Source organism: Typopeltis vanoorti, chromosome 8 (genome assembly GCF_054136105.1).
Source record: "Typopeltis vanoorti isolate ZY-2024b chromosome 8, IOZ_Tvanoo_1.0, whole genome shotgun sequence".
Taxonomy (NCBI): domain Eukaryota; kingdom Metazoa; phylum Arthropoda; class Arachnida; order Uropygi; family Thelyphonidae; genus Typopeltis; species Typopeltis vanoorti.
The window spans coordinates 37,642,989-37,658,835 of record NC_143556.1 but is presented as its reverse complement, the minus strand read 5'-3'; the positions used below and the strand labels follow the sequence as shown (position 1 = coordinate 37,658,835).

Below are 15,847 nucleotides of genomic sequence, written 5' to 3'. Positions count from 1 at the left end.
AGCAAGGACATCAGGAATATATCTTTTGCTTTGGAGAGTGATGAATGAATTGAATGGGTTGCCAGAGTCTGTTGTGAGTGAATCTTCAGTCTCCATGGAAATGCCCATGCAATAATAATAATTTTATAGGCTCAATGTCTAGAAGTAATAAAATTATCATCATCAAATTCCTGACATGTACCCTCAAGGGGTGTTATCATCACTGTAAGGAAAGAGTCTATGACTTCATTTGGTATTAGTAGCTATTAAAAGAAATGATCATAAATATCAATATCGTTTTATAGCCAAACAGCAAAGCAATGCTTGCCTTTGAAATTGACTGAGAACTCAATATAATTCTTGTTTTGAGATTAATGATACAGCATTTAAAAAAAAAAAAAAAAGATAGAAAGAAAGAGAAACTATCCAGGAATTCATCTATTCCCAGCATGGCTTTCTGAAGAGGAAGGTTTTATCTTTCTACAGTCCAGTTAGTTAAGCAAAATGACTACATTATGATACAGCTATACTCTGTCAGGATACCACACATATTATGTAAAATATTAATAGGGATGGACAAGAGATGGCAACAAGGATAAGAGAAAGTGGCTAATGGACAGACATCCAGAGAGCAATATATGATAGATCTGAATCAAAAGAGAAGACAAGTGACACCAATGAACAGGGCCTAATAACTGAGCTGCTGCTAATCTTTTATATTAATGATATTTTGGATGGTTTAAGGAGGCATATACAGTTGTTTGTTGACGATGATGATGCAAGAAGTTAATAATAATGTTGGATAAAACTCATGTTAGAGGCTTAATGGAGTGAAAACCACTCAGAAAGAACCAAAAACCAATGATTAGGGAATAGTGATGATAGTGTAAAATTACCAAATATCTTTTAATTAAGGAATTGATTCTTGTAATTTTAATTAATTACAAGAATCAATTAAGGACTGTACTGAATGAAAGAAGTATATGATGTTTAACTCGTTGTAAGTACTTAGAAAGATGTGTAATTACTTCTGGATCACATTATGTGTTTTTGTTCCAAATTCATTTTGTGCTAGAGTAAATATTCATGATATAGTCGAATAGGTGTTTACTATAAGAGTAAGTGTACTGCTGTATGGAGTGACCGTGAGTTATTTTTAATCAAGAATAGGCTTGACAAGTTTAATGTTTAATGGGTAAGAATGACTAGTAAGAATACAAGAAGTTATGTTTAGGTTATAAGACAGAATTGTAATCATAATTATCTATGACTTGTATGTTCTTTGCATCCATGCCCATAAGTGGACTGAATGGTGTAAACAGATTTCTTGGTATAATTAAATTAGTTTGTGAACAATACACTGAAACCGTTTTGTCATTACACTAATCCAAAAACTATGAATCTGACAATTGGGGGTATGATAATTTTATGCTAAGTAATAAGTTTAAGCCATGACTGAAGGTAAAAGTCAGAGTCAATGGGGAATAACATCTGCTTTGTCTTTGTTTAAGTTTCTTACACTCTTGAACTCAATGAGTAGTTTAACTGACACAGTCATAAATAAATTTGTTAATTTACAGAGTGTGAGCAAGAGTAAGAAAGTGAGAGCATAAAGTAAGAGTGCCGGCCTGGTTGGGCGAGTGGTTAGCATATCCACTCTCCAGCCAAAAGGCTGTAGGTTCGAATGCCGCCGTGGGCATGGATGTTGGTGATTGTCAGTGAAAGTAGTGGTGGGAAGCTGTAGATGAATGTAGTTGTGGTTGGTGGAGAAGGAGAGTTGTAGAGCAGGTGCCCTCCCTCAATGAGTCTTTGGACTCCCTGGAGGTGTTATGTAATAATAATAATATGTAATAAATGGCACAGATAACACAGAAAAGACAAAGTAGACATTAACAATAGCATTATTATCAGCCATTTTCTGTTCATGGTGGACAGAGGCCGCTCTCAAAGTAGTCCTCCATTCAATTCTATCATGTGCTTTCCTATACCAATGAGTTCCAGCCATCTCTTTAATCTCATTCTCCCACCATCTCTTTGGTCTTCCTATAGCTCTCTTTCCATCTCTGGGATACCATTCTTTGTCCATTTCTGAGTGTAGTTCTTACAATATGACATGCCCATTGGCATTTGAATTCTTTTAATGGCTGTTGTAGTGTCTCTCGCCCTAGTCTGAACTCTACCCTAAGTACTGTGTTATTCAGAATGGTAATATCGAACAATGATCTTTTCATTTTTTTTGTAAGTAATCTTTAACTTATTAGTTAATTTCCAGTCAAAGTCCATGTTTCATTTCTATATGTCATGACCAGAAGTATACAACTGTCTAATATTTTTCTTTTAAAGTAGATTCTGATTTGAAATCATGGGGCTTATGGAATAAATACAGCACATATAAATAATTAAATAACACGTTTAATCACTCCTATATTTTATCTCAGTCAATAAGACATCATCAGGGAAATAATATTAAAATTGCAAAAACACACACAAATTTGCACAAACACTAAGTGGAAAAGATTAGACTGAAAGCCTCAAGTCTTATGAGGAGTGCCCTTTATGGGCACTCTTGGTTAGCCATTGGGTGGGAGGCCTAAGACTCACAGTTTTAACATTAGGTCAGTTTTTTCCCATTTGATTCTGTGCAAAGTATCTAAGGCATGGTTAGCAAGCCTGACTGACCATACTTATGGTGACAGATGTATTTTTTATCTTCTTCTGGGCAGATCTCCCAGTTTGATCATAATAAGATAAATTGCAGGAACAGGGAATTTTGTAAACACCTAGATACACTAACGTGTGTTTTCAATTTGGCTGCATGGCTCCAACATGTTAGACTCCTTTCTCCTCCATCTTAACAGACAGCACCCTAGAATCCAGTTCATTATAGAAAAAAAGAAAATAATAGCCTGTCTCTTCTAGATACTAATTATATGTCTTCTCAATGGCACCTTTTCTTTTAAGTTTACAGAAAACCCACCTACACCCAACAATATGGTATTATCAAAACTCTTGTTAATAGAGCCTCCAATCTCTGCTCTACTGAGACTGATCTTACTGCAGAACCTCCTTTATTTCCTGTCAATTGCCATTAGACAGGAAAGATGCCTTTCCTATCCAATGGTTACAATGCCAAACAACTCTTGTTACTCTCATCTCTTCACATCCCTCTCAACATGTTGATCATAATAATCCTATCACTACTTAAATAAAGAGCCAATAGGCTTTACTTCGGCGATGTAACATTATTTAAATTAAGGGGATGTTAAATCCCATATTGTTTCAAAACCAAGTAAGAAACTCAAAGATCGGAATCAAAGAGTTTCATACCGAATATAGTAGACTATAAAAGTATCTGCAATACTAGCATAAGCTAAAGCACATAGTACAAACTAGGGCAACTCGTAGCAAAGGTGGGTAAAGTTCTGATCACTATTTTTAGTATTTCCCATAATGTAAAACATATCTCCTAGGAGATATATGATGTTATACATTATGGTGGAAGGTTGAAACTCAATAGAGGTTGAAACCTAGACCGGTTTCAACCTTTATTGAGGTCTCATCAGTGAGTAGGTAGACCAAATTAATACTGAGGGTATAGCGAAAAGAACTTATATACTCTGTAATATGAGTTGTCAGAAAGGTGCACCCATTAAATTACTTAAATAAAGAGCTAATAGGCTTTATTTAAGGCTGCTAAAATAGTCAATGTTGAGATTGAAGTTACGTGCCGTTGCAGGTTCTTACGCATTTATTCATTTACTAACAAGCGAGAGCGGTGAGCACTCCGATTCTGATCTGCGCACCGCTTTGAATAATAGGCTATATCTTCGGGAATTTTTCGAATTTCTTGATAAAAAGTTAACAACAGATTTTTAAAAGTACATACTTTCAGAAAATAATATTAAAAAATCGATTTTTTTGATCCTCTAAATAGTACTGCCTCCTTAAAACTATCAAAAACAAAATGCCATAGATGAAAAACCTGACATGATAGAGAAAAATGGGTTTGATATTTGAAATCAGCGCACCCAAATTAGTAAAAAAACAAGTCTCATATAGAAGTCAGCAAAAATTGTGTTGGACTGTGTAATTTTTGATCTCAGTAATCTGTAGTTACAGTAATGCAATTATTTATTACATTTGTGTCTTGTACGATATATTTTCTGTTGGTTAAAATATAATCTATTTCATTAAACACCTCTCTATTTAGACTTTGATATATCCATTTACATTTTTTTTTTTTGAAGGTATTCATTATGTAGAGACCTATACTTTCAGCAAATTCAATCAATCTCACATCAGCTTTACCATCAAAGTCTTCCATCAAGATTGTAAATAATATAACAATTGCTATTTACTAGTTGATCTAGTGTTTCATAAACTGCATCTATTTCTTCCTCTGTGTGGTCTGAGGTGGCATAAACATGTATAATTTTTAATTTATGTCCATTTATTTGCAATACTATCATGGTATAATCCATGACAGCATTAATGCTTCTAATATTTTAGCTCATCTACAGAAACATCTTCAGGGAATACAAGATAAAACTGTAATGCACAGACACACAAGCAACACAAGATGAAATACAGAAAGTTTTTTTTTTTTTTTTCTGGTTATAAATTAAATTAAAATTGCCAAGAAATCCAATCCAGAGTATTTTAATAGTAAGGTGTTACACCTTTTCACTACTTGGATATCATCATCATCAAATTCCTGTCAAGTACCCTCAAGGAGAGTACAGGATATGATAGTACTAGATGAAAAATTTACATCATTACTAAATTCTTATCTACAATTTTCCTCCAAATCAGTCTGTTACCTGCCAAGACTCCAACATTATCAGATCTTATATTTCTATCTTCTAAGGCACTTTTTACCATAATCAATCCATTTATATCTTGGTCATCCTCTGGGTCTTTTTCCTGCCACCCTGGCAGAGAACACTTGTTTTGCTAATCTTTCCTCTCCCATTCTGATTAAGTGACCATACCACCTGAGATTAGCTCTGCTAATGCATTTCTGGATGCTGATAATGTCAAGTTCTTTCCTAATATCCTCGTTTTTAATATGATATTGCCATTGATGCCATCTGTTCATGCCCCTAATCTTTCTCAGGACTCTCATATCTGCAGTCTTCTAGTCATTGATTCAAGTGTTTTACTTCAGACCCAGCTCTCAGATCCATAAGTTAAAATTGGTTTGAACACTGTCTTGTATGCAGCTAATTTAGTGTTTTGACTAATTTCTCTCTTATTCCATATAAATTTATTCAACTAATTTCCTACCATACCAGTTTATTGATTCTGTTGTCGATTTCCATATTTAATTTACCATCTTAACTGAAAATCGTGCCTAAGTAGCTGAAATGTTTTACTTTGTGAATGGTTTCCATTCACAATGCAGTTGATATTTTCAATGCTTCTGCCTATTTTCATTGTCTTTGTCTTTTTAATGCTGACCTTCATACCATATCTATTACAATAGTTATTCAGTTTAGTCAGAGAATCTTGCAGACTTATAGCAGATTTATTTAGAACTATAACATTGTCTGCATAAAGCAAAGAGTTCTCATTAACATCACCAATTTTGATATCAGGTTTAATACCACTTTCCTTCATAATGTGATCCATATAGATAATGAATAACTGAGGGGATAATGTACATCCTTGTCTGACAACAGATTTAACATTAAACCATCTTCCTGTAGTTGAATTCTAACTGCTGACTTACAACTCAAATAAAGACTAAGTATTGCTTGATACAATGCCCCATTGACACCATATAACTGCAGCGTATTGAATAGCTTCTCTCTTGGCACCTTGTCATATGCCTTTTCCATATCGACAAAACTTAAATACAGATCTTTGTTATATTCCCATGCTTTCTCGACTATTTGTCGTAAAGTGAAGATCTGATCCTGACAGCCTCTATTTGGCCTGAATCCAGCTTGTTCTTCACCAAGCTTTTCTTCCACAATTCTTCTCAACTGTTTCTCAAGTATACTTGCATAGATCTTGCCAGGAACACTCAGTAGGGAAATACCTCTGTTATTCTCACATTCAGTTTTATTTCTATTTTTATAGATGGATACTATGAGAGGTTAGCACCAATCCTCTAAAATTCAACCCTCTGGCAAAACTTATTATATACAAAACAAATATACAAAATAGTGGATTTATTTAGAAGTATACCATCATCTGCATAAAGCAAAGAGCTGACATTAACGTCTCCAATTTTGATATCATGTATAATACCACTTTCCTTCATAATGTGATCCATATAGATAATGAATAACAGAGGGGATAATGTACATCCTTGTCTCACACCACATTTAACATTAAGCCATCTTCCTGTACTTCCTTCAGTTCTAACTGCCGACTTACAACTCAAATATAGACTAAGTATTGCTTGATATAATGTCCCATTGACACCATATAACTGTAGCGTATTGAAAAGCTTCTCTCTTGGCACCTTGTCATATGGCTTTTCCAATTCGACAAAACTTATATATTCCCATGATTTCTCAACTATTTGTTGTGAAGTGAAGATCTGATCCTGACAGTCTCTATTCGGCCTGAATCCAGCTTGTTCTTCACCAAGCTTTTCTTCCACAATTCTTCTCAACTGTTTCTCAAGTATACTTGCATAGATCTTGCCAGGAACACTCAGTAGGGAAATACCTCTGTATTTCTCACATTGTTTTATTTCCCTTTTTATATATGGGTACTATGAGAGCTCTACTCCAATCATCGGGAAGTCTTCCCTCTGTTCAGGCTTTCTGAACTGTGCAAGTGCAGCCACTGAAAGACTTTTATACCACCATACTTCAGCATTTCTGGTCGAATATCATCTATCCCTGCTGCCTTTCCACATTTCAAGCCTTTGATGTTTTTTTCCAAGTATGGATATGTATTCCTGACTGCATGCCTGGTCAGTGTTTTTTTACCACTATGCTGTCATCACTGCTCATTTCATTTAGCAGTTTTTCAAAGTAATTACTCCATACTTCAAGGATATCTTTTTCTCCTGTTTTCATGTCACCTTTATCATCTATAACTCCTTTTACACCTCTTTCCTCCATTCCTAAGCTTCTTCAACAACCTCCAGAATATTTTGCCAGACGGCATGTAATTTTGTCATGTTGTACCACATTTTTTATTTTGGTTTAACCAATAGGAATACCATTTGGTCGGGTAAATCCCAAATTGCCAGCCCATCCTTGTTCGTTCAGTATCCGAGTAGATACCCAATAGGGTGCACCATGAGAAGGTGAGGATTGGACATTAGATCAGAACCCCTGGTCGGTTCTCTGCATTCCTTTAAAGGCTAAGTGGAGGTCTCCTCTCAGTTATACAGCTTTGACCCTTAAGCACCCAAGGAAATAATAATCACCAAAGTATTGCTTAACCAAAAGGATTACACAGGTAAGCTGAATGCTCTATTGTTAGATTGGGGTACTTACCTCCCTATCGAGTACAATAACACCATCTCACAAATTAGAAAACTCCACAGGCTGCTTAAAAAGGTCACTAACAAATTAAAACCGTTTAACTCCATAACCCCCCCCCCCCCCCCCGTATATATGGACTACCAAAAATATATAAAGAAAATGTGCCATTACATCCCACAGTGGATGGCATTGATTCCCCCACATACAAATTAGCTAAACATTTAGCCAAAGCCCTCACACACTATACTGGCAACACACCTTCACACATAAAAAACTCAGCCCACTTCAAGGCCAGCATAGAAAACCTTACACTGAAACACACTGATGTAATGGTCAGTTTTGATGTCTCCTCACTATTCACAAATGTCCCACTCAAAGCTAATCCAAGCTAAATTTCCTCCCAATATCACAGCCCTATTTCAGTTCACAATGAACTCAGGCTATTTTGTTTGGCAAGGAAAATTCTACAAACAAATAGATGGGACAGCCATGGGTTCTCCACTCTCCCCTCCTTTGGCCAACTTTTATATGGAGACTTTTGAAGAGAAAGCCTTAAACTCTGCCCCACAAAAACCAACCATATGGCTTTGCTATTTGGCCACATGGCTCCGATGCACTTCTCTCCTTCCTAATACACTTAAATAACCAACACCCCAGAATCAAGTTCACCATGGAAGAAGAAAAAAACAAATGCCTTCCTTTCTTAGACACACTAGTCACCTGCCAGCCTGATGGAACCTTGGTTTTCTCAGTTTATAAAAAGCCCACCCATACAGGCAGATACATTTATCAACAATCCCACCAACACCCCTCACAACAATATGGAGTAATTAAGACACTACACAATAGGGCTAAACTTATCTGTTCAAATGACAATGCCCTAACCACAGAACTAAACCACATTTTCAACACTCTTAGCCAATGGCTACCCCCCCCCCTTCGCAACAAGGATTACTCCAAATCCATCACCATTCCCTATATCCGAGGCACCTCGGTAAAAATTAAAAAAATCCTAAAAAAACATGACTTAACTTCTTGTTACAGACCTTATAAAAAATTGGCATCCCTTATCTACTCCACTAAAGACCAACCTTCCCCCCCGACATACCTGGTGTATACCAAGTCCCTTGAAGCTGTCCTACCTTGGCCAAACAGGCAGGACAGCTAATATCAGAATTTCAGAACACAAGGACTACATCCGATTTCACCAATACAGCCACTCTGGTCTTGCAGACCATGTGCTGGATACCTGCCATAGAATAGGGTGGCAGAAAGCCACGATAATACACTGCAGGAAATTCAAATATGAAAGGCTATTCATGGAATCAGCCTCGGCCCTAAGAAACAATCCAAACCTAAGCAAATTTGGTTGCATGAAGACTGCCCCAAATTTGGGAAACTTACATCAGAAGACCTTCAGCCCAATCGGCGAAGAATACCAACATTGCCCGCTAGGGGGCACCATCAGGACTTTTAGGAGAAAGAATAGCTTCCTGCTTCGTTCCTCATTTACTGTGTGTTGTGCTTGTGTGCATGTGTCTTCTATTTAAGTTCCTGTGATAATGGCAACGTGACGTTGACGAAATATTGGACGTGTATTAAAATTTATTTTAATGTATATTCTATTGTACATTGTAATTTCCTTAAGCTATTTAGTAAGAATGTGCTGTCACGGTTTGTTTCTTTTAGTAATTTCTCGAAGTAATTATTCAATACATTAAGGATATCTTTTTCTCCAGTTTTCATGTCATCTCTAATTCCTTTTACAGTACTCTTTTCTCTATTTCTTACCTTTTTCAACAGCCTCCAGAATATTTCACCACTTCCTGGTATTTTTTTTTTCTATGTTCTTACCAAAGTCTTCCCATGACTTCACAGTGCTTAGCTTTCTTACATTTGTCTCTGTATTCACAAGCTGACTTATTTGTCAGCAACTTTTGATGTGCTGCTTTCTTCTTTTCCTTCACTGCCTCTTTAACTTCTTATGTCCACCATGGAGTTCTGATTTTTCTATCCTTGTAGACAACCTCACCACATGCCTCTCTTTCTGAATCAGTGTTTTCTTCAAGGCTTGCCACTGAATCTCCAAGGTTTGGTTGCTGTTCTCAAACTCTTTCATTTTTTCTTGAATAATGTTTGTGTATTTTAGTCTACAGTTCACACCTGAGAGCTGCTCAACTTTTATTTGCTTTAAAACTTCTTACATGTTCTTCTTTTCAATATGAAATTCAATTTTATTCTACTCAAGACCAAGTGGTGATCACTTCCAATTTCAAATTGTCTGTACACTTTGGTGTCCTGTGCCATTGAAAAAACTTCCCTATCAACAATAACATAGTCAATGAGACTTTTCTTATTCCTTGTCTCTTCTCTCCATGTGAATTTGTTCACATTTTTATGTTGGAACATGGTGTTAGTAATAACCAGTCCATGTACTGAGCAGAAATCCAACAGGTATTTGCCATTATTATTGGCTTTGCTCTTTTCTCCAAATTTTCCCAAAATATTTTTGTATGTCTGACAATCATTTTCTACTCTGCTATTTAGATCCCCAACAAGGACCGACTTTTTCTATTTCATTGTGTCAGTTGCTTTCTCTAAAGTGTCAAAAAATTCCTCCACTTCTACCTTAGTAGAACCTTCTGTGGGACCATAGGCACAAATAAGTCTCATTGTCCAGTTCCCCATTCTGATATCTGCCCACATCACTCTACTTGAAACTGCCTGTCATTCAAGAAGATTAGCCTCATATTTAGTGTTGAATACTATAGCTACTCTGTCTTTTCTTTGATTGTCATTGCCTGATATAACTTGGATACTGGGATTTATATATGACATCTGCAATACTTCAACCTTGGTATCTCTTCTGGGTCTGGTTTCCACTTATGAGATCTCAATAAAGGCTGAAACCGGTCTGGTTAGTGACTCTTCTCATAATGCATAGCATTATACACACCCAAAAGGACATGTGCTTTGCATCATGGGATACTAAGGCAATTAATGTGAAGTCATTCTATACAAATAGTAGTTTAGGAATGAAGAAGGGTCTCATGCAAACTTTGTTTGCTTACGCTTAGATAAAGGATTTAAAGAAGAACATAGCTTCTTGGCATTTTTAATTTAAAAGGAGGTCTTGGTCAAGGCCACAATTCCTAATTCCTATAAAATCAACAAAATGCCTTAATCCTTCTCTCATCTATCAAACTTCTTTGCATAAGGATTATAGTAATGCTATCACCATTGCCTATGTCTGAGATACATCTGAGAGATGGTTGAGGCCGCAATTCCTATGAAATCAACAAATGTTTTAATCCTTTCTCCATTCCTCAAACTTCTCTTCAGAAAGTTTATAGTACTGGTATCATCATTCCCTATATCAGTAGTATATCCAAAAAAAAATACAGTCTCTGTGCACTACTTTCAAGCCTCACTTGAAATTGGTTGCTCTTATTCATTTCTCTAAGGACCAACTCCTTCCTTTCTCAGTTTCCGGTGCGTGCATGCATGTGTGTGTATGTGTGTGCACAGAGAGTTCCTTTTTCTTGCAAGCTGGCCTACTATGGACAGACTGGATGATCAGTTGCTATCTGCATGGAAGAACCTAAATTAATCAGTCAGGTTTAGCAGACTATTTTTTGGATAATACACATAGAATCAAATGGGAAAAAGAAATCATTATACTCAATCACAGTAAGTTTAAAAGTAAAAGACTTTTTTTTAAAATCAGCAGCTGTCTTTAAAAAACCAACCTAATTTAAATAAATATGGATGCACTAAACACTTTCCAAACTGTGGGAAACATTAATTCTTGGGGATCCCATGTTATCCAGGCCTCTGAATGGCACTTCAGAAGATGTCCTACCTGGTCAGGCCTCTAGACTTGGGTCTACTGACTGTTGTTTTACTTTGTTTCATTGCTTTTGTGTGTGTTACAATCTTATGTTGTGTACCTCCCAAAGATGTCTTTGTGACTGAGACAAAATATCAAGAACATTAAATATTACTTTTAATTCTTTTCCAGTGCTATTTTCACTCCATTAAATTTCTAATATGCTGCAGGATGATCTAAAGAGACTAATAGTTTGAGCAGAGGATAATGGTTAGAAGTTTAATGTGGCAAAGTGTAAGGTTATGCATTTTCAGCTGACAGAGATTACAAGCTGTGTATTGTATTGAAGGATGCACTGCAGGAAATTGATGAGGCTAGGAATTTGGGATGATGATAGACAGAGAACAGACATTTAGAGGATATATATATATATATTGGGTTGGCAAATAAGTTTGTTCAGTTTATGCATTAGTACAAGTTTACGCCACTTTGCCTGTCGCTACTGCGCAGTTGAAAGGCAACATTTCACATAACCTGTCAGTGAATTTTCGTTCAGCTTACTTCAGTTGCATGTGTATAACATATATTTAGAAATGGAAGGAAATAACATACATTACCGGCATATTTTGCTTTTTTATTTCAAAAAAGGCAAACGAACTGCAGAGGCCCATAAAAAATATGCAGTGTATATGGGGATGGTGCCTTAACAGAAATGTATGCCAAAAGTCGTTTGCCAAATTTTGCTCTGGAGATTTCGATGTCAGTGATGTGCCTCACAATGGTCGCTTGATCGAGGTTGATTCGAGTGTTGTGAAGGATATCGTCAACAAAAATCCATCACAAACAGTGCGGGAGATTTGAAACATTTGAATCAATCATGAATTGACTGAGGCCAATATGACTGCTCGCATATCCATCTGTGATTCACTGCAACGTTGCCAAGAAAATGACCCATTTTTGAAGCGGATGATTACGGGAGATGAAAAATGGATCGTGTACGATAATGTGGTACGTAAAAGATCATGGAGGCACAAAAGCGAACCACTGCAAGCAACCTCGAAAGCAGGATTGCACCCAAAGAAGATCATGCTCTCTGTGTCGTGGGATTATAAAGGTGTTGTCCACTACGAGGTGTTACTGCTAGGCAGAACGACTGATTCAACTGTCTATTGCTCACAGTTAACGTGACTGGCCCATGCAATTAGCACAAAACGTCCTGAATTGGCAAATCGGAAAGGAGTTGTCTTTCACCACAACAATGCCAGACCCCACACATCATTAACAACCCAGAGTAAATTGTTACGTCTTGCCTGGGATGTTTAGCCGCATCCTCTGTATTCACCGGACCTAGCACCTTCCGATTACCACTTATTCCAATCATTGCAGAATGCTCTGAACTGGAAAACCTTCACTAATGAGGAAACTGTCAAAAGACACCTGGATCAGTTTTTCACCAGTAAACTTCAGGAGTTTTATGAATGTGGCATAATGAAGTTGGTGGACAGATGGCAAGAGGTCATTGAGAAAGAGGGTCAATATATAACTGACTAGTATGTATTATATATATTAAATAAAATGTGTTTCATTCCACTCTGAAAAACCGAACAAATTTATTTACCAACCCAATATAAATGTGGGTAAAATAGCTCAAAGGTTAATGAACACAGCAACAAGCAGAGGTTATTATTTCTCTTTATAAGGCTTTGATACAATCACATTTGGTATAGTATGCACAGATTTGGTCGCATGGTTTTCTCAGAAATGTGGAAGTGATGGAGAAGATTCAGAGATGAGTGACCAAAATGATAACTGTTCTCTAGTTCTCTTCCTAGGAGGTCAGATTGAAGGTTTCAAAGTTTGACTGATGAGCAGAGAAGAGAGGATACATATAAATTATTATAGAAATTTTACAAAACAGATGATAAAGCAATTTTTCAGTATATTGCTGGGGAGAAACCCTTGAAGTTGTGTAAGGGTGGGATAACAATGGATATTTTGCATGGAGAGTGGTAAATGAATGGAACAGATTGCCAATAGTCAGGAGTGCTTTATCACTGAAACAAGTTTAAGGAGAAATATAATGCTATATTTCATTATATTGGTTAGTGTGTGCCTTCTGCAATGAACTTTGGACTCTATGGAAATATTCATGTAGTATTGGAGTAGTAGTAGTAATAATAATAATAACACACTTATTATTTTATCATTATATTCAATCACATTAGTGCTTTTGAGGGAAACCATATGAGGACAAAAAACAAAAACCCTTTCTTCTTAATACATGGAATTCCATATCTGAAAGTTGCATTTTCCATAACTGAACTCTTGGTCAATGTGTAAAATATAAGACAAGAGCATAAATGCTTCATTTGGTATGGAAAACTATTAAGTAGCAAAACAATGTTTGCTTTTGAAACTTGAAAAGGTTTGAAAATGACGAAGAAAATACAACTTTTGAAGCTTTTTTTCTTCTTTAATATGTATATTTTATATATTAAATAAGAGTTCATTTATAGAAAAAATATGACTGCTTAGTCTCTGTGACAAGAAATGACAGTTTGATACAGCTGTCAGACTAGTGAGACCTTCATCAAAGGTACTAATAAAAGAAAAATAAATGTGCTCCTAGATAGAGTCCATTAACTTTTAAGTAATGTCAAGGTAACTCTCCTAATGAGGGCTGTACTCTTTTATGCTCTCAGTCAGTTTCAAAACTGTTAAAGCCTAAAAGGCAAACAACGTTTGGATGTAAAACAATACTGGATATTTTCATCATTTCTTTTAATTGTTTTCAATATGAAATGAAACCTTTTACACTCTTTCCTTCAATACTTATATTTACACACCAACCAAGAGTTCATTTATTGGGGCAAACAAAATACACCCTTTAAGGCAGGATATTAGGAAGATGGTTTTTGCACTCCTTAGGATCCTGTTGGTCTCTGATAAGAACCAACAATGTGAAACAGTTGTGGACTTGCTAGGAATATTTTTTCGGATATTATTTCACAATTAAAGAATTAGATAGAATAAGAAACTATTTTTTTTATTGATTTTTTGACTAGTTTCATGAAAATTTTTTTGTTTTACATTATCAGGAAAATTACATGAATAAACTAAACAGGTAATAGCAATTAACATACATAATGAAAATATTTGAATATGAATAATAATGGATAGCAGACATTTGCTATGATATTGTTTGCTGATTTGTAAACTGCTGTATACTACTGTTAACTACATGTGTGTTGTGATGATTTAGTGAAGACCAAACCTGATGTAAGTCATCTCTTGTTTATTGATACAATGTAGAGAACATTTCATCATATTCTTGGAACTCTTGAAAAAAATCTGTAATCTATGTGAAGCATTTTTGTTTGTTGCAATAGTACTTGATGTTTTGTTTCATTTGTATGTTCTGTAAGTCATGATTTGTGTTTTCTTTCATTCTCAACATCCTTGATCTCTCCTGACAACTGCCTGTCTGTCCTATTCAGTGTAAACCACAACTACAGCTGATGCTGCAGACACTTGGTTTTTTAAGTGGCAGATGGCTTTGGAGATTTCAGGTTATCAGAGATCTTGTTAACTGGGTAGAAGGTGACTTTTATATTTTGTTGATGAAGCATCCTTGCTATTTTATCTGTGACTGATTGTATATATGGGAGAATCACTACTCTCTAAAGTCTTGATTTTCCTTTCATCTGATTGTTTTGGAGGATGACGTAGGTTTTATTTTTTATTTAAAAAAAAAAAGTATTTTATTTTATTAGCATTCTATTGTAACCATTATTTGGTAGGACTGAATGAGGTATTGTAACTGCTGATTCCTTTTACCTATATTAGTGGAAATTCTGTAAGCCCTATCACATAAGGAATGAATGATGCCTATTTTTTCTACCAGGTGGTGATGGGATGTGGCATGTATGTAACGCCTAGTGTTGTCTTCTTATAGATTGAGAATATTTTCTCAATTGAATGTTTTCTGTTCAGATACCTCACAAGTGTATCCAAAAACAGGAAAGACCTATTTGTCTCTAATTCAACAGTGAATACCATCAGTTGAAATGATGAAACATCCTCTACAATGTAGCAAAAAACAAAGGATGATTTTACATCAGGTTTGGTCTTCATTAATTCATCGCAACACCTACACAGTTATCATTATTATACATCAGTCCATGAACCAGCAAACATCATAGCAAATGTGTACTTTCCATTGTTATTCATGTTCAAATATTTTCATTATGTATGTTAACTGTTAGTATACCTGTTTTTAGTTTCTTCACTTAATTCTCCTGATGAAGTGAAACAACCTTTCATAGAACTATCATATAAGGCTCCTAGGTAGAGTCCTTCATCTTTTAGGCAATTTAATATGATGGTTTTATAATACCAAGGTTCTCTTCAGCTGTCATTACCTCTGAAACTCAAAAGTTTCAGACACTTTACTATTGGTTTATAAAATAATACTAAATACTTATAATGCTTTCATTTAATAAGATTATGGTTTATAGAAATTAGATTGCTATTTATATGAAGAATACAATAATAAATATTTCACAGATGTTGAGTGACATGGAAAACA

General features: G+C 35.6%; 1 protein-coding gene across 4 annotated transcripts in view; it reads right to left on the bottom strand.

Moving 5' to 3' along the window:
• LOC150103934 (formin-binding protein 1-like) overlaps nt 1–15,847 on the bottom strand; it is a 405,525-nt gene that overhangs the window by 27,071 nt on the left and 362,607 nt on the right. The gene's annotated exons all lie outside the window — the stretch shown is intronic.